This window comes from Pipistrellus hanaki, assembly GCF_964339955.1.
Source record: "Pipistrellus hanaki genome assembly, chromosome: 9".
Taxonomy (NCBI): Eukaryota; Metazoa; Chordata; class Mammalia; order Chiroptera; family Vespertilionidae; genus Pipistrellus; species Pipistrellus hanaki.
The window spans coordinates 70,906,324-70,930,237 of NC_140511.1; the positions used below are offsets into that span (position 1 = coordinate 70,906,324).

Genomic DNA, 23,914 nt, shown 5'->3' on the forward strand with positions numbered 1-23,914 from the left:
TGCAGGGTGTCTTTATAGCATCCTTGAGAACTGGTTGGAGAGTCCTCTTGCTGAGTACCCTTAGCAATCAACACACCCTCTGTAAGCAGGGAGCACCAGCTTCCCAGTTTCTGTATATAGCAGTTGAGCAAAACCAGGTTTCCTTGTACCTTTCAGTCTTGGTTTTGCTTAATATAGCCAATTGAAATTTTAATATTATCCTTTTTCAACAATTAAATCCCTCTAGAGGCCACTATTTGGCTCTCTTCCATCTCCCCATGCCTCCCTTTAGGCTTAACATTGTAATGTTTCTATAAGATTAAAACTGTGTAATCATGTAAAATGTTTAGGAGTGTGCCTGACATGCAATAAGCACTCTGTATAGATGGCCATAATCATGATAATAATAACAAAATTGTTATTTATTGGATTAGATATCATTTATTCAATTTTTTTCCTCCTGGTTGATCGTATTTTATATATGTAGTTATTTAGATGTAGATACTAGGTTTTCTTAAATATGTTACAGCTAATAGAACACAGTACTTCAAGTTCACTTGTGCATATTTTTTTAATGAGCCCAATTAATTAAATTCTGGCTTAATGGTTAACTTAATAAGGACATTGACAGTGTCCATTTCTATATACATGAATCTGGGTTCTGCCCTGCTGAGTCATATATTTAAATATGCTTTAAAAAAACAAAACCATTGCTTGACTTTCAGATTGCTCATTAGAAAATAGTAACAACAAAAAAATGAAAAAGGGAGGGATGGAAACATTTAAAATAAATAAAGCCAGAAAGATACTTTCCTATAAGAGTTAGGAATGGGAAATAAGTAAATGGGTTAAAGCAGTGGTGGGCAAACTGTGGCTCCAAGCCACATGCGGCTCTTTGGCCCCTTGAGTTTTTAGCAAAGGCCAGCTTAGGAGTACTCTAAGTTAATAACAATGTACCTCCCTATATAGTTTAAGTTTAAAAAAATGTGGCTCTCAAAAGAAATTTCAATCTTTGTACTGTTGATATTTGTCTGGGTTAAAGCATAGCCCATGATCAAGGCAGGTCTTCTATTCAATCCGCCTTTTTTCCTAAACATACCAGCTCTTTGTTTGTTAAGCTAATAAACTTGTAATAAAAATACAAAGATTTCACTAAAGACAAGGGCAGACTGCTAATTAAAAAATGCTAAAATAGGCAGCTCACTGGAGCCTGGAGTGTTTTTTTGTTTTAATATATTTTATTCATTTTTTACTGAGAGGAAGAGAGAGGGATAGAGAGTTAGAAACATTGATGGGAGACAAACATCAATCAGTTGCCTCTTGCACACCCCCTACTGGGGATGTGCCCGCAACCAAGGTACATGCCCTGGACCGGAATTGAACCTGGGACCTTTTAGTCCACAGGCCACTCTATCCACTGAGCCAAAAATGGTTTCGGCTGGAGTGGTTTTTAAGGTTGATTTTGAATGACTTGTCCAGGCGGGGAGTCTTCAAGAAGGAAATACATTTTTGTTTGAGTTTAGGTCAAGGGCTGGACTCTCAGGGCTCCAGTGAACTTTGAGGAGAGATGCCTGAGGCAGAGCCCAGTAGAGGAAGCCCCCAGATCCTCTGATGGAGGGAGGGGACCATTGATCATCATTCTGGAGTGATAGTCGCAGCCCTTCTCAGGCAAAGAGCATGCCCATGGCTGCTTTCTTTTGCTTTGCTTGTCTGAGGTGGGCACCAGCAACCTCTGCAATCCCAAGTCTCAAGTTTAGATCCAGTCTCAGCAGCTGGAACACTGGATGTGCAAGATGCCCTTTCCATATCTTTTCATCTTCTTGTATGTTGCTTTGGAAGAAGAATGTTTTAGAAATGGCTCCTAGTTTTGCTGCATAACGGCATTGTCAGGCTGCATGGAATCTTTCATCATCTAGTCCAATCACCTCATTTTGCAGATCAAGAAACTGAGGCTGAGAGAGAGGGGACTCGCCCAGAGTCACTCAGCTTGTCAGTGACCCACAACAGTGGAACCTGTGGTAAGTCGTATGGCCTCTTTGGCCTTCTCTTTCCAAGTCTATAAAATGGATAGTTCTACTTACGTGATGTTTAATTTTAGATTCCTAACATTTAGAGGGATTTTCATTTTGTGATCATCAAGAGTCTTTTAGGAAATGATGCATTAATATGCCTCAATAACAGTATTCAAGCATTTTGATGAAGGCTAACATTCTAGTTAAAAATTTTGCATTGTGTACATATATCTCTGTATATGGCATGGACTTAGCTAAAATATTTTGAAAATACACCTGGTTTTGATTATGGTTGGTAACTTACTGTATTACATCCTGACAGTACAAACAACTTTTTAATAAAACTATATAAATGTTTATTGTTTATTGCCTTATGTTGTTCTCCTCATTGCTGAACAGTTCGGGTGTCATGAATGAGTAAGGATCCTGGAGATGCACTGTAGTGCAGGGTAGATGTGCCCGAGTTGATTGTAGTTAGGTGAAAATTCCATTGCTTATAACAAAGATTGGATTTCTTTCCACTCATTTATTCAACAGGCACATTTTAGACAAACTGACAGCAAATTAATTATGTAATGGCAGCTATAAAAACTTTCATCAAGCATGCACAGGTTTGGTGTCTTGTATGGGGTAAGCTGGGTTATAGTGTCCAAGGAAAAGGAGTTGGGGATAATAAAGACTTGGGTTTTCAAGTCATTATCTCCATGGAGTTTTAGGGGCATATAGGAGCAAAGAACTTAATGGCCTTCCTTCCTCCCTCCCTTCCTCCCTTCCTCCCTTCTTTCCTTCCTTCCTTCCTTCCCTTATTTATTTACGTATTTATTTTTTGAAATATATTTTATTGATTTTTTTACAAAGAGGAAGAGGAGAGATAGAGAGTTAGAAACATCAATGAGAGAGAAACATCAATCAGTTGCCTCCTGCACACCCCCTACTGGGGATGTGCCCACAATCAAGGTACATGACAGTGACTGAAATGGAACCTGGGACCTTTCAGTCTGCAGGCTGATGCTCTATCCACTGAGCCAAACCGGTTTCACCTACATATTTATTTTTGATCTGTTTTCCTTAAGCTCATCAGATATAAATCTTTCTAGCCTTGTAAAGCTCTCTCTTACAGGTGCATTAATATTCATGATCACTGTTAAATATGTGATTTTTTTGAAATTCATTTTATAATGCAGAGTACTCTGAGGTTGGAGAATTCATTGATTATAGGACGAGAAGCTTTTTCATTGTTTATGAGGGGAAGTATCTTTGTACCACTGGGATGCAGATTCTCAGACACTAATTACCTAGATGACACATGACAAGTTATGTGTGATGATGTTTACAAGGATGCCAGAAGGGTCAAATGAAATAATGCATATGAAAGAAATGTGTACAATCTAAAATATAACCAGAGTCTATTTTAAAATACAATTTTATTGATTTCAGAGAGAAAGGGAGAGGGAGATAGATATAGAAACACCAATGATGAGAGAGAATCATTAATTGGCTATTTTCTGAATGCCCCCTACTGGGATCGAGCTCACAACCCAGGCATGTGATCTCTTGGTTCCTAGGTCGATGCTCACCACTGGGCCATGCTGGCTGGGCTCTCAACCTCCTTAAAAAGAGACACACTTACATTCTGTTACAATCCATGTGTCAGGAATCACGTGGCCCCGCCTAACTGTGAAAGTAGTGGTGGGAGGGTGCTAAGGCGTTATCATCTTCTCTAGGTCCAGAAAAGAAAAGTTAGCAGATACTGGTAAGTGTTGTTTCTGCATCCCAAGTTCCAGGGGGAGCAAAGATTTCAATTGTTAATGTTCTCTCTTTCTGAGGGAGCTGTGCAGTCATATGAGGAAAACAATAATTACAGGCGAGTATATAAGGCTATGTTACCATTTGGCAGGGCCTATAGTTCTTTAAGCCAACAACTGCTGTTCTGTTTAGAGAATTCCTTTTTCATCTGCAAAAGCTGACTTGAGATTTAAAGATTCCTTGTATTTTCTTAAGTTCATGCTGTCTACTTAGTTTTCTTAAATGGAGGCCAACATGTTTTAAAAAAACCAAAGCCTAGGTCTTTGAAGTGTTGGTGTGTGTGTGTGTGTGTGTGTGTGTGTGTGTGTGTGTGTGTGTGTGTTTATTTTTAAACCAGTGACCTTCTGATAGTTGTTTCACAGAATGAAGACAAATTTCCTTGTCCACTGTGAGCCATGATGAGCAGAATGTAGCCACCATCTTTGTTGGCTACTTGCTCTTTATAAATGTCTTAGCATTTATGCCTGTCATGCTCATCTATGGAAATATGGAGACAATTTTCTGGTATCCCATACAAACAGCAAAGCACATTCAATTGGAGAAACCTATATCTTGTGCAAAAACAATAGTGAAAACTGTTAACTAACTAGCTAACAAAGACCATGTAAGTAAGTTTAGGCTTCAAAGCATAAACAGGTTCATGAAATTGGGTTGAAGATAACATGTTGTTATGGAGTCTAGCTAGTGTGTGTGTGTGTGTGTGTGTGTGTGTGTGTGTGTGTGTGTGTGTGTGTGTTTGTGTGTGTTTAGTACAATGCTTTTTGTTAAAACTGTTTTACTTTAAAAAATTAGTGCAGAGATAAAAATATGGTGTCACGTTGATTTATAAACAAAGGGAGGATGAAAATTGGTACTGTCTTTTGATTTCTTTCTTAGAGTGAAAACAATTTTTACTCTTTCTGTCTTTTGTATAACTGTAATGTGACTTATCTAGAGACTTAAGTATCCAGGCTCTCACTATAAAATGATTCCTCTCCATAATTGTTCCCTGTGCCTTGATTTTCAAATTCCATGGGCTTTAAGTTATATCCAGGTAATGGATTTACTTCGGCACTTGCATGTATGATATAACCTCTAAGTAAAGATTTTCAGTGAATCTAGAGAGGCAGTAGGATGGCTGATGAGATTTTGAAGATAAGCTAGAAAGGAAAAGTATTAAAATTACACAAATAATAGCAGTAATAATATAATCATAAATAGTAAGTAGGCATTCTTTATGATCCAAGTATTGGGCTCAATGTTTTGCAAAGATCTTTTCATTTATTCTGCATATTTATGAGAATCAGGCACTATCACTAGCCCCACTTTAACGACCAGTATAGAAAGATGTTAAATAAATTTCCCAGTCACATGACCAGAAGGTATCTGTCTGACCTGTTTAAAATTGTACAGCTCTAAAGTAATTGGATGGTTTCTAAATGTGTGGATAATCCAAAAAACCACAATATAACCAAAGGAAACTTCAGCCTACACTGTGTTGTTTTATATCCTGGTAAATATGTGGTCTGGGATTATTATTAACTATATGTTAAAATGGGGAAACATTAATTATGTCTTTAAAATATAAGGTTTTAATTGGAATAGTATAATAGTTGTAGAGGAAAAGGCTGCTTGGGGGAGAGGAAAAGACAAAGAAGACATTTATTCCTTGAAGAGGTAGAGAAAGAGAAGGTTAAATTCTCTTTGCATATTTCTAAAGTAAATGGATCATTTTTTTCTGAGCTCCCAAGTGATCATTTTCTTCTCTTCTGAAAGAATTGAACCTTCTTATATGTCTCAATATTTCAAGGGTGTTTTATTTTGGGGAGGGGGGTGCAGAGGGTGTCTGTGCTTTCTGATCTGGCATGCCTAGCACTGTTAGCAAAAATGTGTCATTGCTCTCTACGTATTTTTGGTCCTCAGCTAAAATTAGCTTTGCTGAGCAAATAGATATGTGCAGCCACCCTAAACAGATTATTACCCAGAATGCCAAAGGAGACACTGACAATGGGACTTACTTCATCCTTCATTAATATGCTTTATGCTTCATTGAATTTATTGGGGTGACATTATTTAATAGAATTATATAGTTTTTAGGGTTTCAGTTCAATCATCTGTATATTGTATTGTGTGTTCACTACCTCAAGTCAAGTCCCTTCTACCACCATTTATCCCCTGTTTACCATCTCCTACATCACTTTAGTCCCCTTTCCCTTTGGTAATCACCATACCATGCTACATTTACACAATGGAACACTACTCTGCCATAAAAAGGAAATATTACCCTTTGCAACTTCATGGATGGACCCAGAGAGTGTTATGCTAAGTGACATAAGCCACTCAGGAAAAGACAAATCCATGTGATCTCACTTATATGTGGGCTCTAACTAACAGGCAACCAATTGATTGTGTCATCCTTGTTTCTCTCTGGCTCTCCCCCTCCCTTCCTCTTTCTTTAAAAATTAATGAAAAAATAATTTCAGGTGTAGACTAACACACACACACACACACACACACACACACACACACAAAATTAATTAAATAAGTAAACCTACCGTGCAAATTGCTCTGTGGATTATATGGGGTAACATATGACTCATGCTCTTCACCTTGCAGACTGCTGGTATATCCTGAGGGGTAATTTTTTTCTTATTGTAGCATAGCTTTAAATAATCCTTTAAAATTAAAATCCATATTCTGCTTCAGGTTTATTATTTCTCAAATAACCATGCTTAGAAACCTATGTTATTATCCAGTCCTTTTTTCCCGCTTAATCTTTTTTACTCCTTTCTTCTCTTTTTAACACCCATTGTTTGTATAATTCCATAACTCTTTGCTCTCAATAAAAGAGAATTGACTGAAAAATCCTGGTACTGGTACTGCATCCCAGTGAGAAGATGCAAACCTTCTATCACCATAAGATTTGATTCCTCCCTATCTACCCCTTTTCCCCCCAGGTTACTAACAATCTGTGCTGTGTTTCAGCTCTATGACTTTTTGAACCAGATATGTACATAGATATTTAAAGGCGGTTGTGGTGAGGGATGGCATCAATGGTAAACTCATTGACCTAATTCTAACTTTGCTGAGGAGTTGTGTCTGGGGAGAGAAAGGAAATGTAAACAGATCCAAAACTGTCATCATTATAACTGTCTTCTTCAAAGGAACATCACCTGCTTCCATAAAATGAGAGAGCTTGATATGGGATGAGTTTTACAGGGTTTGATGATCCACTGGGAGGAGGAGGATGAGGAAAGATCATTGATTTGCCAGTGATTTAAATTATTCTCAGTTTTAAAACCAACTTCATTTGCCAGAGAACCCCACCATTAAAATCACATACCTGTCTATTTCATCTCCTCCCTCCCTCCTCTCCCCAGCTCATTTGAACCGTGTGTCCTTAGCCTAGCTTCTCTTTCAGGGAGAATGCTCTTCGTGTGAGTTGCTGGGTTCTCGGTGCACTGTGTTCCAAAGTTAATATCATGCCATGGTACCATATGGGCGACGGCAGAAAATAACAGCCTTTGAGGGCTCACCTTTCAGAAATGGGGGGGTGGTGAAACTTAATTAATGAATGATAGAAGATCCTCCATAATCCTCATAAAAGGCTATAAAATCAGAGAACTGCCATTTCTCTACTTTTAAATAAATACATTCCAAGCTAATAGGGATTTAAATAGCTGTTAAGTGCAAAATGTACTGCATATGCAGGTGTGTGTGTGTGTGTGTGTGTGTGTGTGTGTGTGTGTGTGTGTGAGATAAATTACATTAAGCCTGGAAGGAACTTTTGGCTGGCCCCTCATGTTACCTGAGGTCAGATATGATTTTTCCCCAAATTGTAGAGCTTATTAGAGTCAGATTCCAAACTATAACCCAGACTGTTTAGACCCAGTGTTTTTGGCAACAAGACTGCTTCACTATAGATGTTCTTCTGTATAGAACCATTGGAATAGGACCAAGAACTAAGGAAAAATGTTTTGTGATTGAACTTAAACCTTTTCAAGTATAAGCAGGATTATTACTGTTCCATGAAATATCGTAAATGGCTTTTCATCCCATTGGGCATAGAAAAAGATAGCGTCTTAGAGCCACCTCTATGCTAGGGAAATGTTGCTGGCAACAATCCATATCATTTACCAAGGCAGCAACCACCTTCCACCACCAACTGGAGTTGAATGCATTATTGTGTTTGTGTTGAGGCATTGTGGAAAATTGCTCATAGGAAGTACATAGAGGTTTTCTGTATACCAGGCCAAAAGAAAGTTCCAAAAAATGATTCATTGGCATAATTTCATCTAGCCTAAAATTGCTGCTGTAGAATAGAATAGTAGTCTGAGTCACAATAGAATGAATTCTGGACTTTGAATCAGGTGACTTGAGATTAAACACCCAAGCCAAATGCTCCTTTCGAACAGTATGACTTGTGGCAAGCCACTGAGCTTCTCTAAGCCTCTAAGTAATTTTTTTTTCTCCAAAAACAGAACTGATAATTTCTTGGTCATGTAGTTTGGGGGAGAATTATGTAAGATAATTCAGGTAGAATTATCTGCTTTGAATAGTGATAATAACATGTCTATAGAAAAAAAAATCAGCTGTAGATGTAGTATTTTGAAGCTAAATATTAAGAAATATGTCAGCAATAATCAGGATGCATGTTTAGGGTTTGTTATGTAGTAGGCAATCCTCCAGAGACAGAGAAGGAAGTGTTCATACAATGAATGAGAACATATATAGTCCTTGGCCTGCTAGCTCAATTGGTTAGAGCTCCATTCCAATATGCCAAGGCTATGGGTTAGATCCCGGGTCAGGGCATATACAAGAATCAACCAATGATTGAATGAATAGTAGAATAACAAATCTCTCAATAAATTAAAAACATTAAAAAGGAAGGTTGGGGAGTGTTGGGGAGGGGGACCAAGAGATCAACCAAAGGACTTATATGCATGCATTTAAGCACAACCAATGGACACTAGGCATTGGGGGGTGGGGTGGGGTGGGATGAGGGACAGGGGTTAGGGAAAGGTCAATGGGGGGAAAAAAGGAGATCTATGTACTACTATATGTAATACTTTAAAAAATAAAAAAACACAAAAACATTAAAAATATACATCTTCTCTAAAAAAATCTATATCCTACCCTAATTATGTAGCTTCAATTTAATACCACACTAGACAATATCATTACCACATACATAGGTTGCCAGTAACTCTTGAAAAAAAATGGAATAAACAGAGAACTATAGAATCTACTTGGAAGCTTCATTTTTGTAGGAAAATTCACTTTCTTATAGCTTACCATATTATGTTTTCATTTATTTAATTTTATGTTGGCACCAGAATTGGCTTAATCACTTAATTCAAAGTCTTGAAGAAGCCATACACATCACTATTTTCCACTTTATCTCCTAAATGGAATTCAGGCAAGTTCATGGCAAAGGTTTTACTTTTTATTTTTAAATATTAATTATTGAAAGTATTACATATGTTCTCTTCTCCCCCCAGTGATCTCTTCCAGCACGCATCCTCCCCAACTCCCAACCCCAGACTTTCACAATCCTATTGTCTGTGCCCATGGGTTATGCACATATGCATACAAGGTCTTGGATGATCTCTTCCCACCCACCCACTCCCACCTTCCCTCTGAGATCTGTTCGATGATTCTGTGTCTCTGGATCTATTTTATTCATCAGTTAATTTCCATGGCTTTTTATTCCACTCATCTGCTGATGGGCACTTAGGTTGTTTCCAAATCTTAGCTATTGAAAACTGTGCTGCTATGAACATAGGGGTGCATATATTCTTTCTGGTGTTTCTGATTTCTTAGGATATAGATTTTTTTATATTCAAATAGTATATGTCTATTTCTTTAAGAATAATGTTCCAGGTAGCTTCAACTACATCACTCATGGTTTTATATAGGAATTTATAGATTCATTTCCACAATAGCTTTTATTAGTCTCTTTATATTTTACTAAAGGCTCAGTGCATGAATTTGTGCATGGGGGGGGGCAGGGATCTGGCTGGCTGGGCCCCAATCAGGGCAGATCGGGGCTGGGCCTGTCGGAAAGAGGAGATGGTGGGAGGTTGGCCTGCTGGCCCACCCTGATCTCACCTGATCAGGGCAGGGCTGGCTGGGGGAAGGTGTTGCTGGCAATTGGATGGTGGCCCCTCCCAGACTGGGGTTGGAGGCATTATTGGGAGTGGGGCTGTCCATGGGGAGGGGCTGTGGGTGGTAGGCTGGCTGGCTCCACCCCTGAATGAGGTGGAGGTGCTGATTGGGGACCAGTGGCTTGGGTGGTTGGTCAGTTGGCCCTGCTCCTGATTGGGATGGGGGAGGCTGATTTGGGGTGGGAAGGGTGGGGAAAGGGGCTGCAGAAGATTGGTTGGCCACTCCTGTCCCCTATTGAGTGGTGTGGCAATCAGGGGCAGAAATGTACAGGGAGCAGGCTGTGGGCTAATCAGGGTGGTAGGGGGTCATCAGGGGCATGGCTGGCTTTGGGGAGGGGCTGCAGGAAGTTGATTGGCCAGGAGGTTGGGTGGAGGGTGCAATCAGAGGTGGGCAGCCAAGGGGAGGGGCTGTGGGGGCTGGCTGATCAAGGTTGGGATTGGCACAGGTGGAGGGGAAGGGAAGAGGCATTTGGGCAGCCACCCTGTTCTTGATTGGGGTGGGAGAGTATGACCAGGGGCAGGATGGCAGGGGGAGGGGCTGCAAGGTTGGCCACCAATGTCATCCCCTGATCTTGTGGTTTGCTGGCCACAGTGGGTGACATAGTGACTGATTGTTATGGCCTATATGGTCACTGGCTTTTTATATATATAGATAATGACTTCAAGTCCTAGGCAATAATAGTGGCCTATCCATAGATTCTTATGGGTTATTGTGGTAGCTCCATGTTATTTTAGTAGGATGGATCAGCCTCCAGCTGTCTGGCATTGTCCAGGTGGGTTTCTACCCAATAGCACATGATGGGAGATAAGCAGAATAACCTTTTGGGGGATGTTTTAACTTTATGTTGCAATGGAGGTAAAATAAGTAGAAGTAAGTGAATGGAGTTCATGAGACTTCTTGCATATTAATGATTCCCAATCAGAATAACTTAATTCATTCTATGCCTATTTAGTATTACATTGGTTCTAGATGATAGAGAGACATAATGGGTTAAAGTATGCTCTCTATATAAAGTTGCTCCAAGTTTTAGGGGGCACAGGACCTGGGGAAGTAATTACATTACAGATTAGATACAATGCAGATATCATGACAGACTAAATGCCCTGCAAATTCTCTTAACCAAATGTGGGGGTGGAACCATTTCTGGGAATGTTTCCCCAAAAGGTGATGCTTAACCTAAGACTTAAGAAGTAGAAATTAGCCAGGAGAGGAATATTGGAGAGTATGAGGTCTTAGCTTTTATGCCAAGACATTTTTATCTGTCACTCCAATACTGATGAACCATAAAACATGCCTTTAAGTGGCCCTATTGGCAACAACTGAGAATATAACAAAAAGCAAAGCAGAGTGTATCATTAGAATTAAGGGAAGTGCAGCGAAGTGCCACATTATGGGCTACTTGTAAGTGGGGAATTTGTGTTGGGGACAAAATGCCAGTAATTTATTGACTGCTTATTCCATGCAGGCTAAGGGTTTTACATATTTTATCTGGTTTAATCCCAACAACAAATCTCTAAGTAAAAGTTATTATTATTATTTTAATTCTAGAGATTAATCAATGAATGAAGGCTTATAAGAAAGAGTAGGTTAGTTTCTTACATATATTTAGATAGTGGATGAAAGAGTTGGGCTAAGAATCTAGTTTAACCGGGTCTAAAAAATCATGATCTTTGGCTATGTTGCCTTGTCTTTATAAATTGCATTTGTCATATTGCATTTACTATGGGCACCACAAGTGTTGAAAAGTTTAAATTGGAGAAAGATGGAAAAGCCAGGCAAGTAATGAAAAAATTGGATTTGGTGGCATATACAAATAGATTAAAGATTATTAAATAAAGCCCAAGATATAGGGAGGCAATTTATCCACACATAGAAATGCTAAATGGAGCTGGAATTATATATAACCCAGATCAACATTATATAGTAAGGATTTTAATGAATGTGGAGGCTACTGAGTATTTGACAGCCTCTATAGAATAAAAAGCTATTGGATTTTTGAGAGTTATCTCGTGGGAAATATTGGAAGCTGAAACACTTGAGGAATGTAAAGCTAAATCGGGTAAAACATACCTGGAATCTCCAATATGATCTCTTTTTGTAAAATATATGTGCAGACACACAGACATTCAAAGCTACTTTTAATTTGTACAAACTGTGTGTCCGTTTGTTTAAATAATGGTTTTAATCTGAGAAGGGAAAACTTTTATAAAATTAAATTGTAGGTAGAGGCTCCAGCGTCGTAGGATAAGTTGTAGAAACTGAAGTCTCCTTACAGTGGAAAGGAAAATATGCAGTCATTTAAAAAGAATTAATTTTGCAAAGGGATACTTTAACGGAAGGTCTTGGAAAGGAGGCAAGAAATTAATTTCCCAAAAGGCACTGCAGATAAAATTGTGGTTGGCACATTTCATTCTGCAGATATACCTCTTCCTGGCATCTTGTCTGGACTCTTAGGTGACATTAGGAAATAGTTGTACACTAATGATGGTCCAATCATGCAAATGAGAAAGGCACCTTGCAGACATTTCACTCTGGACAGACACTCTGAGCTCAGCCTTGGTTTGGTTGCCTCTTAAGGAGCTCTAAAAAGAAGCAGTGGAGTCGTTACCCAGACCTCTATTGAGTGAAAGTTTGGGGCTCTTTATCCTCCCTAAGCCTCCCTTCTCAGCCATGGCAGAGATTACAATATTGATTACAATCCTCCTGGCCTGGTAGTCTCTGCTTGTTTGTTCTGAATCTCTGAGTCACAGTGGCACTTATCTTCTCTTGTTCTATGCTTACTTAAGTGTAGGCGTCCTTTCTCACAAATTTAAGATTTCTTTATGTATTTCATCTCTTGCATTCCAACCAGCCCAGGCCTCAATTGCTTTTCTGATGACAAGATAAGGTGTGACGCTGTTTTTGCTATTTTAATTGGTACCCACTGGATTCCATGAAGTCTATCATGATTTCCCCATTCCAAACATAATAACGACTGGACTCCTTATCCTGCCACACTGAGTATTTTATAAAATGGAAACCATTTTTATTTCCAATCTTTTCTTATAATTCCTTTGCTCTAGTTTCTCACTTTTTCCTACAGGCACTATTGATGCATTCAGGCTAGTGACGACTCATGTTCATACTTGGCCACTTTCCAGCTTTTGCCCAAAGGGTTCCCACTGCCTTTACCATCACCTCTCACATGCTGTGTACTCCTTCTGCTCCACTTACATTGTCTACCTATTGAAACTCTACTGGAATCTCCTATAAACCAGACCTTGAGCTTCCCTGCTAAGCCAAGATCTGTTTTTTAGGAAATTCCCTTTCTTCCTTTGAGCCTTCACAGCACTAGCCTGGCATCCTCCCTGAGGACCCTTCCCAACCCATTATGAGCGCTCATTGTGTTACCTGAGCTTTCTATTACAGGCATTGTAACACGGGAGGTGATGGGTAAATATTTACTGAATATATGGGAACTGTTTCTGTGAAATGCATTACTTGTTGTCAAGTGAAAACTGAATTCAGAAGCAATCTAAATGCCTAGAGGTACAGGGAATGAATAAATGCATTATGACACATCCATATGTGGTTTACACTGCAGTTATTAAAATAAGGATTACAAAGAAATTGTAATGCCATGGGGAAATGAGTATGATATTCAGTAAATGGTTGACATCCACAAGGAATTTTTTTTTCCTATTCCTTTCAAAGGTACCTGGATGCTTTGATTAAAGTATAAGGATAGTAACTAACCCTTACAAGTTATTTAATGTGCCCAGTAATCTTGTTAAATCATTTGACCAAGGTCAAGTACTTCCAATGAAATAATAAAGTGTGGAGGCTAAGAGGAAGGAAACATAAGTCAAAATTCCCAAGATTTAGTCACTGTCCCATCACTTATGAAGTACTCCCCCTCTCTGTGTATCTGTTTTATCAACTATGCCACAGAGATAGTAACACTGTAATAATAACAATTGAGATAATAAGAATCTTAAATAGCCACATGGGGATAGTAGCTAGCATTTGGAGAGCGAAGGTCTATTAGAGAGCTATCATAGTGGAGAAGTATATTGAGGAGGGGGCAGGGCAGAGAGCAATGGCTGCCATTACAAATAGAGTGTCAGAGAGGACAGTTTGAGACAAGATTTGAGACAACAAATATAAACAAACAAATAAACCATGAAAGTGCAAGATATTTAGATATTTAAAGGGAAAATTTCCAGGGAGAGAGACTAGGAAATTCTGAGACCTTGAGTGGGGGAAGTCTGGCTTGAAAGAGGAATGGCATAGAAGCCAGTGAGGATACAAGAGTGAGTGTGTGGACAAAGTGGATGAGACTAGAATGGCCATGGCCAACATGAGGAATTAGGAACTCTACCTTGGTTCAATTTATTCATATACATATCATTTATTGATTAATATGTAACAGTACTATTAAGTGTGCATTCATAAACATATTTAGCAATATATGTGCTAACTAGTATATTTCTATTTAAAATTAATGTCAAGGTTTAAGACTCAAATACCACACAAGCCTGTTCCTTTCTCTAGAACTCTTTTGACCTGGAGGTCAGCTGGAATGTTTTTCTGGTCACATTTTTATTTCATAATTATATCTATAATTTTAAATGCTCTGTGATTCTCTAAGCAGATCTTGGACTTGCATGACCCATAAAACTAAATAATATTTATAAGCACAGCCCTCTTTAGGTCTGTCTTTTTCCCAGCGAGCTTGCTATTTTATTTTCTTGGAATTGAGTTGATCTATAACATTCAAATATAGTTGAAATGTATTATGAAATAAAATAAACCAATTTGTATAGACAGATAATTCTGTAAAATTAATTAGAAAAAATAGATCACAGTACAGAAGGAGAGATGAATGCGAAACATTTTAGAATAAAGGGCAGTGGCCACATGACACTGTATAGGAAGTTAAGGTTATTTCAGGTATTCAGAGTTATCTTGCATGTCATCTCACTAAAGAATACCAGTCATATATTAAATTTTCATGACACATATTGAAATGTAGCTACTATATAATAGACTTTCATCTGAGGTTTTGGTTTTGCCTATGATTTCATTTTTAAAAGAAACTTGATTATGCTGTAGCAATAGTTAAAATGCCCATTTTTAAAGTTTTATTTAAATCAAGAAAATGTGTATGTGTGTATGCCATATTTTAATTCAATTAAATTTTAATATTTTCAAGCTGTTGCCTTTTAAATTAACTTTCTTATTTTACTTAATTAATCAGCTAATTATCCATTAGTGAATAGTTTTAATATGAAGAAAGATGAAAAAGGATGAGAAAAAATATGAACATTATTTGAGAGCCCACTATATGCCAAGGCCTGTAAAAATACTGATACCCCCTGTCATTTTTCAGTGATATTTAATAAAATTATTAAAAGCAGAAAATAGTGAAGAACAGCTATTATCATTGTCATACTAGAGGCCCAGTGCACAAAATTTGTGAACTCGGGGTGGGGTGGGGTTAGGGGGGAAGGTGTTCCTTAGCCCAGCCTGCATCCTCTCCAATCTTGGACCCCTCAGGGGATGTCTGACATCCCTGTGGGATCAGGCCTAAATCAGCAGTCTGACATCCCCTCTCATAATCTGGGACTGCTGGCTCCCAACCGCTCACCTGCCTGCCAGCCTGATCACCCCCTAATCACTCCCCTGCTAGCCTAATCAATGCCTAACTTCTCTCCTGCTGGCCCGATTGCCCCCAACTGCTCTCCCCTGCAGGCCTGGTTGCCCCCAACTGCCCTCCCCTGCAGGCCTGGTCACCCCCAACTGCCCTCCCCTGCCAGCCCAATCACTCCCAACTCCCATCCCCTGCTGGCCCTGTCATTCCTTACTTCCCTTCCCTACAGGCCCAGTTGCCCCCAACTGACCTCCCCTGATGGCCCAGTACTCCCCAACTGCCTTCCCCTGCTGGCCTGGTTGCCCTTAACTGCCCTCCCCTGCTGGCCTGATCACCCACTACTACCCTCCCCTCCTGCCGGCCATCTTGTGGCAGCCATCTTTGACCACAATAGGGTGGCCATCTTGTGCAAGGATATGAGGGTCTATTTGCATATTACTCTTTATTATATAGGATATACTATGCAGTACATACGCATTATCTCATTTAATTTGTATACCAGAGTAGTAAGGTAGCTAATAATGATTTCATTTTAAAGATAAAAAAATTGGGAAGATACCAAAATTTGCCTGGACACACACTTCTAATACATGATAGTCCCAGGACTCCTTCCTGAGTCTATGTGACCATAAAATCTGTGCCCTACCCCCATCACAATGTCTCTCTCAATTATAATTTACTAATACCTGAAAATAATATTTTTCTGTCCTGGCTTTTTTACTTACCAGCTGTATTTACTGTTTCTTTAAAAAGGTTACTTATTTTAGTCAACCTTAGATTCCTTGTCCATAATATGGGGATATTAGTATTAAATATGTTATAAACATACTGATTATTATATGAGATAATCCATGTAAATAAACAATAAAGTACTTCAACCAGAGTAATCGCTCAATACATGTAAGCTTTTATCTTTTTCTAAAGTTTCTCCATATATAAGTAGGAAATGGAAGAAATTATTTGACCTGTTAACTCCATATGGTGTCGTAAAATAGATTTTCTGTCCCTTGGGTTCCTTCCGTCTTCCCAACCACACCACTTTCAAATTTTGATCTTCCATAATTTATAGATTATGTGCAACCAGATACCATTATTAATGAGCTTAGAGGATAATTGATTAACCTCCTAATGACTTCCTTCCCCAGACCTGAACCTGATCCTGGATTTTCTCAGATGCTCTGTGATTGCTGCTGACTGCCTGTAATTAGTGTTTTCTAAAGGATTGACTCTGTCATCTTGTCCGGCCCAGTCTTCCCCACCCCCCTGAAGGACTTGAGGTCTTCCCACTGCTCTCAGGACTTGTTACCAACTCCATTCCTGGTGGTGCAGAACAGGGACAGGCATGTTGAGGATGCCATTTGTTTTCACGTTCACTTTTTGTTTCAAAACTGGGGAATTTCACAGATTTCATGCCTATTCTGGGAAGCCCCTGGGTCTTTCTCTTGAAATTCTGTTTTCTTTCTGGGCTGTCCTTGCTCCCTCGTCTCCCTTCTATCACCTCTCTGGCTCTTTTCAGAGGACAGCCAACCTATTCCAATCAAATGATCCATTTGGGCCTGGCTGTTGTGGCTCAATGATTCAGCATCCATCTATGAACCAGGAGGTCATGGCTCGATTCCCAGTCAGGGCACATGCCTGGTTTGCAGTCTCAATCCTCAGTGTGGGGTGTGCAGGCAGCAGCTGATCAATGATTCTCTCTCATCATTGATGTTTCTATCTCTCTCTTCCTCTCCCTTCCTTTCTGAAATCAATAAAAATAGATTTAAAAAAAATGATCCATTTAATATCATGAAAGTTTTGTCTTTTTTTCCCTAGAAAATATTGCCCAGTTGGACAAAAAGACAAACCTTAGATTGTGCCTCATTGTACTCCTAGGCCGAGGCTTGACTCTCAAAACAAAGGTATAATCAGGGAGAGAACAAAGAAAATCAGTGTTCTATTGGTGTCTTCATCTTTTGGGATGCCTAACTTTGGAAAACAAGTGTGCATTTTAGCCCTGAGGATGTGGGAACTAAAGGTTGCTACAAGAATAGCCATATTCTGTCAACCATCCTGTGCAAATGAAGTGGTCAAGTTCATCTTTATTATGCAAGTACTATACTGGCAGCAAATATGAAAGTCTCTATACAGCTCTAACATCATGGTAGAAATCTGGAGCATTTTCAGGTGCATATTTATGTAAAAGAAGAAAAAAAAAAGAGAGAGAAAGAAATGCAAGAGGAAACAGGAGATGAAGACTTACTTTTTCATTGACACTTAATTAAATACTTTACCCAAAGCAGTGGATGGTTAGAACAGCACCCCAAGATAATATATAAAAAGCATCAATGTTGGAGCAGTGGTTATTTAAATCTTTTAATACTATGTAAAATACATGCAACCACATAAGAATACATGCAACTAACTAAGAAGGAAAATATCCCCTTATTTTTCTTATTTGCTTATTTTGTTGACAAAGAACAGATTACTCTCCGTGCCAGCTGTGAACAAAGAAGTCCATGCTCCTCATCTAGCAGACCTTTCCCCTCACTGCTTTCTTGAATGCTCTCCACATTTCCCTCTCAGTTCTTTGGCCTCTGGGCTTGCCAAGGAGCGCCTGTTCTTGGACCTCCCTCCATTTTTTTGGCCTTCCTAAGCAGTTCTTAATTATTTTTCTTTGTTTTCTTCTTGAGCCAGGACTGAGCTTGGTCCTTTCTCAGACTGCCTTAGTATTTTTCACTGCATGGGGAAATTTCCATGGGCCTCTTTCATGCATGCGGTCAAGGCTGGGGGTGTGTTTTTATTTATTTCTTGGACCCAGCAGGGGTTTCCTGCCTCGTTTTGTATCTCAGTTCCTGAGTTAATTGGACTAATCAATCTAATGAATTTTCCTGAAGTTGTTCAACAGCCACTGTAGCTCTGAGCGCTATGGACTATAGTTCACAGCATGGCATATGACAGGTCTGATTTTAAATTCCCCTTTTTCCAGCTCATAACCTATGGATGGGCATTTATTTATTTATTTATTTATTTATTGCCATTTTTTAGATGTGTGAGCCTGAACAAATACTTAAATTCTCTCTGAACTCCTCTTTTGATCATTTGAGATTATATTTGAGACTATCATCTTCCATGTAGGTTGAAGTAAGGATTCCTAAGTATGTAAATCATATTACAGAAAACTCTGCACGTAGTAGATAATCAATGTAGCATTCTGTAGGCAAGGAACTCTTTCTTAATTTATCTAATGCTTCGATTTTACTCTGCCACTTGAAATGAGACCTGCCTATGCTTACAGCTCTGTGAGTAGGAGGATTATATACCAGAGCATCATGGTTTTATGACAGAAAGAAGATTCTGGGGACCAAAGTGTTCCAACTAATAACACTCTTTTGGTATTGCCTATTCGAAAAGGGAGTTGATCATCATTTGAAGGAATCTGCTTAATATCATTCAGCTACTGAATAGCTAAGTCAAAATTTCTGGCCTCTTGACTTCAATATGGTATCCTTTTCCCTTACACCACTTCTCCCAGGATCTTTGTCCACAGACAGTGTTCAGTGTTATATCCACATGGGTGCCAGCAACACCCAGTTTCATCACATTAACCAAAATGCCATTCCTTTTGTTCTTATTAAAAAACAAAAAAACAAAAAAAAAAAAACAAAGGATCAAAAGGCAGATAAGTGAGAAGAACTCAGATGAGGCACAACCTTGAATATTCCCTAATTGTAAGAATGAAGATGCTATTAATGAACATTGATACAATAATACCTACTATAGCAAATTACATGAGACACTCAACAAAACATTGGTTTACTGGTCTTTTGTAAAATATGTTGAGAATTATTGCTCTATGGTGAGGTTAGCTTTTAAGTGTTGTAGTACATTCAGTTCTTATAAAAAGGCAGAGTAGGAAACACATAGAAGTATTGCTGGCATCCTGGTACCAAGATGTCTCTAGATTTCAATCCCATGGCTGGGGTATCATTTGCCAGTTTCTTTTAGTTGGCAATATTTCTACTCAGCCATTTCACTAGCATTTCTCAGTGGTTGCCTCCCAAGTTATTGTTTCTTCACATGCCATCTTGCAGGAGTAACCTAACTTGATGGCCAAGCACATGAGTCTAGAGCTTCCCACATGGATTTCAGTTCTGCTTCCAATGTTGACTGGATGTGGGAACTTGAGTAAATTTGTAGTATCTGAACTTCTGTTGCCTCATTTAAAAAAATGAAGATAATAATAGTATCCACTTCATATGGCTTCTGTGATGTTTATATCATATTCTCTAGGCCTGGTGCATGAAATTCATACTTGGAGGTGAGGGGCTCAGTCTATCTTGCACCCTCTCCAATCTGGAAACCCTTGGGGGATGTCTGACTGCCGGGATCAGGCCTAAACCGGCAGTTGGACATCCCTCTCACATTCCAGGACCGCTGGCTCCTAACTGCTCATCTGCCTGCATGCCTGCCTGCCTGATTACCCCTAACTGCCTCCCTGCCAACCTGATCACCCCTAACTGCCTCTGCCTGCTGGCCTGAATGCTCCTAACTGCCCCCCCACCCCCTGCTGGCCTGGTTACCCCTAACTGCTGCCCCTGCTGGTCTGGCCATCCCTCACTGCCCTTCCTGCCAGCCTGGTCTACCCCAGTTGTCCCCCATGCCTGGTCACCCCTCACTGCTTTCCCCTGCCATCCTGGTCACTTCAACTGCTACCCCTGCTGGCCTGGTCATCCCTCACTGCCCCCTCCCCCCACTGCTGGCTTGGTTGCTGCCCCCCCTGCCAGCCTGGTTGCCCCTCACTACCCTGTCTCCTCCCTCCCCCCAGCCTGGTTGCCCCATACAACCTGCTGTTCAGTTGTTACTGTGAGAGTATCCTGACCAATTTGCATATTATACTTCTATTAGTATAGATTATACATAAAGAATGTATATGTTATTTACATTTAATATATGTAAAGAGCTTAATAGAATGCCATGCATTATGGATATCATTGGAAACATTGGCAGTTATTATCTTTTTACTGGGAGCAAAGCCCCAATCTAACTCTTTGTATAGACTGGAATAGATCTAAGGTCTCATTTCATAATTCCCAAATATTTAGCTTCCTTGTAGCTTCCCAGACTTTTGTAATTCTCTTACAGTCCTTACATTTTTTAGGTATTTATCTTGTCGACACCCTGTAAAAGCTGTGTTTTTACAAACTATTAGAAGTTTCTAAAAGGAGAATGTAATTACCCTGAGTGCTTTGCTCTTGAGTCCACAATAACAAGCATTTAGTTTGTTTTTCAGGGCGATTGTACTTAATTAATATTTATGCAGGACTTAGTGAAATCATGAAAATTAGCAGATGTCCTTTACTAAACAGGTGGTGAACATATCAACAATTGCAATAAGAATAGTGATGCTACAACAGTATCTATTTCAATTACTCAGACTCATTAACAAGCCTAGTAAGTGTGGTTTCCTGTATGGTTACTACCCAATCTAGTCAATGCATTGTCAGGCAAATAAACATAACCCTAGGAATATTTTAAGATAGTGAATTTTACTTCATGCAAATAACAGAAAACTAAACTACAGTTTATCCTGTTCCATGGACAATTTTGGAAATACGGTAGTCCCTTGTATCCATGTTTTCCCTTTCTGTGATTTCAATTGGCCATGGTTAACTGCCGTCTGAAAATATTAAATGGAAAATTGCAGAAATAAAAACAATTTCATACATTTAAAATTGTGTGCATTCTGAGTAACCTGATCAAATCTCCTGCCATCCCTGTCCATTCCGACCATGATGTGAGTCATCCCTTTGTCCAGTGTAATGCATGCTGTATGAGCTCTGGGCCCTTCAGCACTAATAGTTATCTCGGGTATCAGATCGCAGTGCTTGTGTTTAAGTTCCCCTTATTTTACTTAATAATGGTCCCAAAGTGTAAAAGTAGTGGTGTTGGCAATTCTGATATGCCAAAGAGAAGCCATGAAGTATACATATGTACAGAAAAGAAGGCATAGTCTGTACAGGTTTTGGCGCTATCCATGGTTTCAGGACCTTCCAGGGATCCTGGATTGCATCCTCAGATAAAGGGGGGACCACTGTAGTTTAGAGTTGGTATGATGTCTGTGAAAAATTATTTCTCCCTGTCACTTTCCTGGTATTCTAGCATAAATGAGTAAGCTTCAAGGTCAAAACATGAACCACAGTGGCTGCTAACAATTCTCCAGCCATCACCTCCACATTCCAGGAAGCAGAAAGGCAATGTAAACAGGACATTCTGAAGATATCTGTATTCTGAATTTTCTTCTTTAGAGCAGCATACTTGAAATTCTCATAGTACACTTCAGCTTATATTCCATTTAGTCAAAATTTAGTCATCTGACCATACCTAAGTACAAAGGAGTCTAGGGAACTCGGTCTTTTATTGGGGGCTTAGTTTAAGCCCAGAACTAAAAGTAGGATTTTTAAGAAAGAAAGGGAAAATGGCCTTTGGGTGGGCAGCTAGAAAATTCAAGATCAACCTTTTATTTTTGATTTGGTATTTTGTTGATTTTCTTTAGTACTTCATTTTGTTAGGTATATTTACTTCCTATGAAGCATTTTCCATGTTTTTTTTTTTTAATTCCTTTTATAATTAGGGATTTTTCCTGTTTGTTTTTGCTTTAAGTTTATTAACATGTAGTGCTTGCTTTTAAAAAGCTCTCAAAAAACCTTCCCAAAAGCACATGAACAAGGAGTGCAGTTTACTCTTTCATTCATTTTAGTTAATAAAACTTAACCAAAGTGTACCCTGTATGTGCAGCACTGATATAGGAGCTGGGGATAAAAGAGTAAGCAACACAAAATATCAGCCTGCATGGGCTTACTGCTGATGGAGGAAGAGAAAAGTTAAGCAAATCTGTCACACAATGTCAGGGCAGAGAAAATAGAGTAGAGTCAGGGAGAGTGTTGGAGCAGGAGGATGCTATCTTAACAAGGAGATCAGTGTAGGCATTCCAGCAGAGAGAGCAGCAAAACAAAAGCCCTCAGGAAATGTCCTTGAAGGAACTTCCATCTGCTGTGCTCAGCAAGTACAAGGAGAGCCAGGCAGCTGGGCTTCAAGGATTGATGGAGTTTTAGGAGATTAGTTCAATAGGAAGAGAGGTCAGAATCCAGTGCACCAAGAGGGGCGATAATTCCAGCAATTGAAAGAATATGGCCAGTATATTACCGCAGCCAAAGCAAACTAGAAAATGAAATGACCATCCCCACGTTTTAGTGTTTATTTTTCTCTTCTTTGGCTCACCATGTATTTAATGATTGCCTACTATGATGTGTGAGGCTCTTCCATTAGATCCACAAGATAAACTACAAATAGGAAATGTTCCCTGTTGACAAGGTGCTTACTCTCTACTTCGGATCAACTCAGAAAGCTTTTGGCTCTAAATTTTATAGCTGTGTATTCAGGAGATATCTCTTTTATTTTTCCTTCCTTCCTTCCTTCCTTCCTTCTTTCCTTCCTTCCTTCCTTCCTTCCTTCCTTCCTTCCTTCCTTCCTTCCTTCTTTCTTTTTTTTTTTTTTAAATATATTTTATTGATTTTGTACAGAGAGGAAGGGAGAGAGATAGAGAGTCAGAAACATCGATGAGAGAGAGTCATCAATCAGTTGCCTCTTGCACACCCCCTACTGGGGATATGCCGGCAACCAAGGTACATGCCCCAGACCGGAATCGAACCCGGGTCCCTTCAGTCCCCAAGCCGATGCTCTATCCATTGAGCTAAACCGGTCCCGGCTCTTTCTTTCTTTCTATGTTCTCCTCTCCTTATTGGAATCCTTTTATACAAAATAAGTATTGAGCGTCGGCAAAGTACCTGGCACATATTAAATATTTAAATATATGTTCCTTATATTTTAAAAAAAAATGCCCATTAAAGACAAGGTTAGTGTTAATGTCTACATTATGGTATAAGATAATATTAACAAGTTTTGTTTTGATTATGTAATCTTTGCTCTCTAAAAATCATTTAGCCTTTATCAAAAGTTATTTCTAAGTAAAATGTGTGTTTTCACTTTTCAATTAAGTCTTGAATATAATCTACCATTTACATCTTCACCATTGAGTGGCCTCACACTCCTGCATAGTTCTTAAATTGAATTGACTTTGATTTAACCTATTTTATGACAGACAGTAGACACACATGTCTGTTATGAAACAGCCACCTTGGGGGAAGCATAAATCCTAGAACAATCTCATGTTTATAAAAATATAAATTATTTACTAAACCATAAGCTCTTCACTAGACTGTGAACTTCATAAGGACAAGAAATACAGTGTATTTATTCTCACCTATCATGTGCAAATTGCTGGGATCAAGGTGTAAAA

General features: G+C 39.1%; 1 protein-coding gene across 7 annotated transcripts in view; it reads left to right on the top strand.

Moving 5' to 3' along the window:
- LRRC4C (leucine rich repeat containing 4C) overlaps positions 1–23,914 on the top strand; it is a 907,789-nt gene that overhangs the window by 810,020 nt on the left and 73,855 nt on the right. For 4 of the 7 annotated variants that reach the window (XM_084894505.1, XM_084894509.1, XM_084894504.1 and 1 more), the window contains one exon: positions 1,917–1,997. The exons of the other annotated variants lie outside the window; for them this stretch is intronic. The gene's annotated coding sequence lies outside the window, so the exon portion shown is untranslated. The remainder of the gene's footprint in view (positions 1–1,916; positions 1,998–23,914) is intronic. 7 annotated transcript variants of the gene reach the window in all.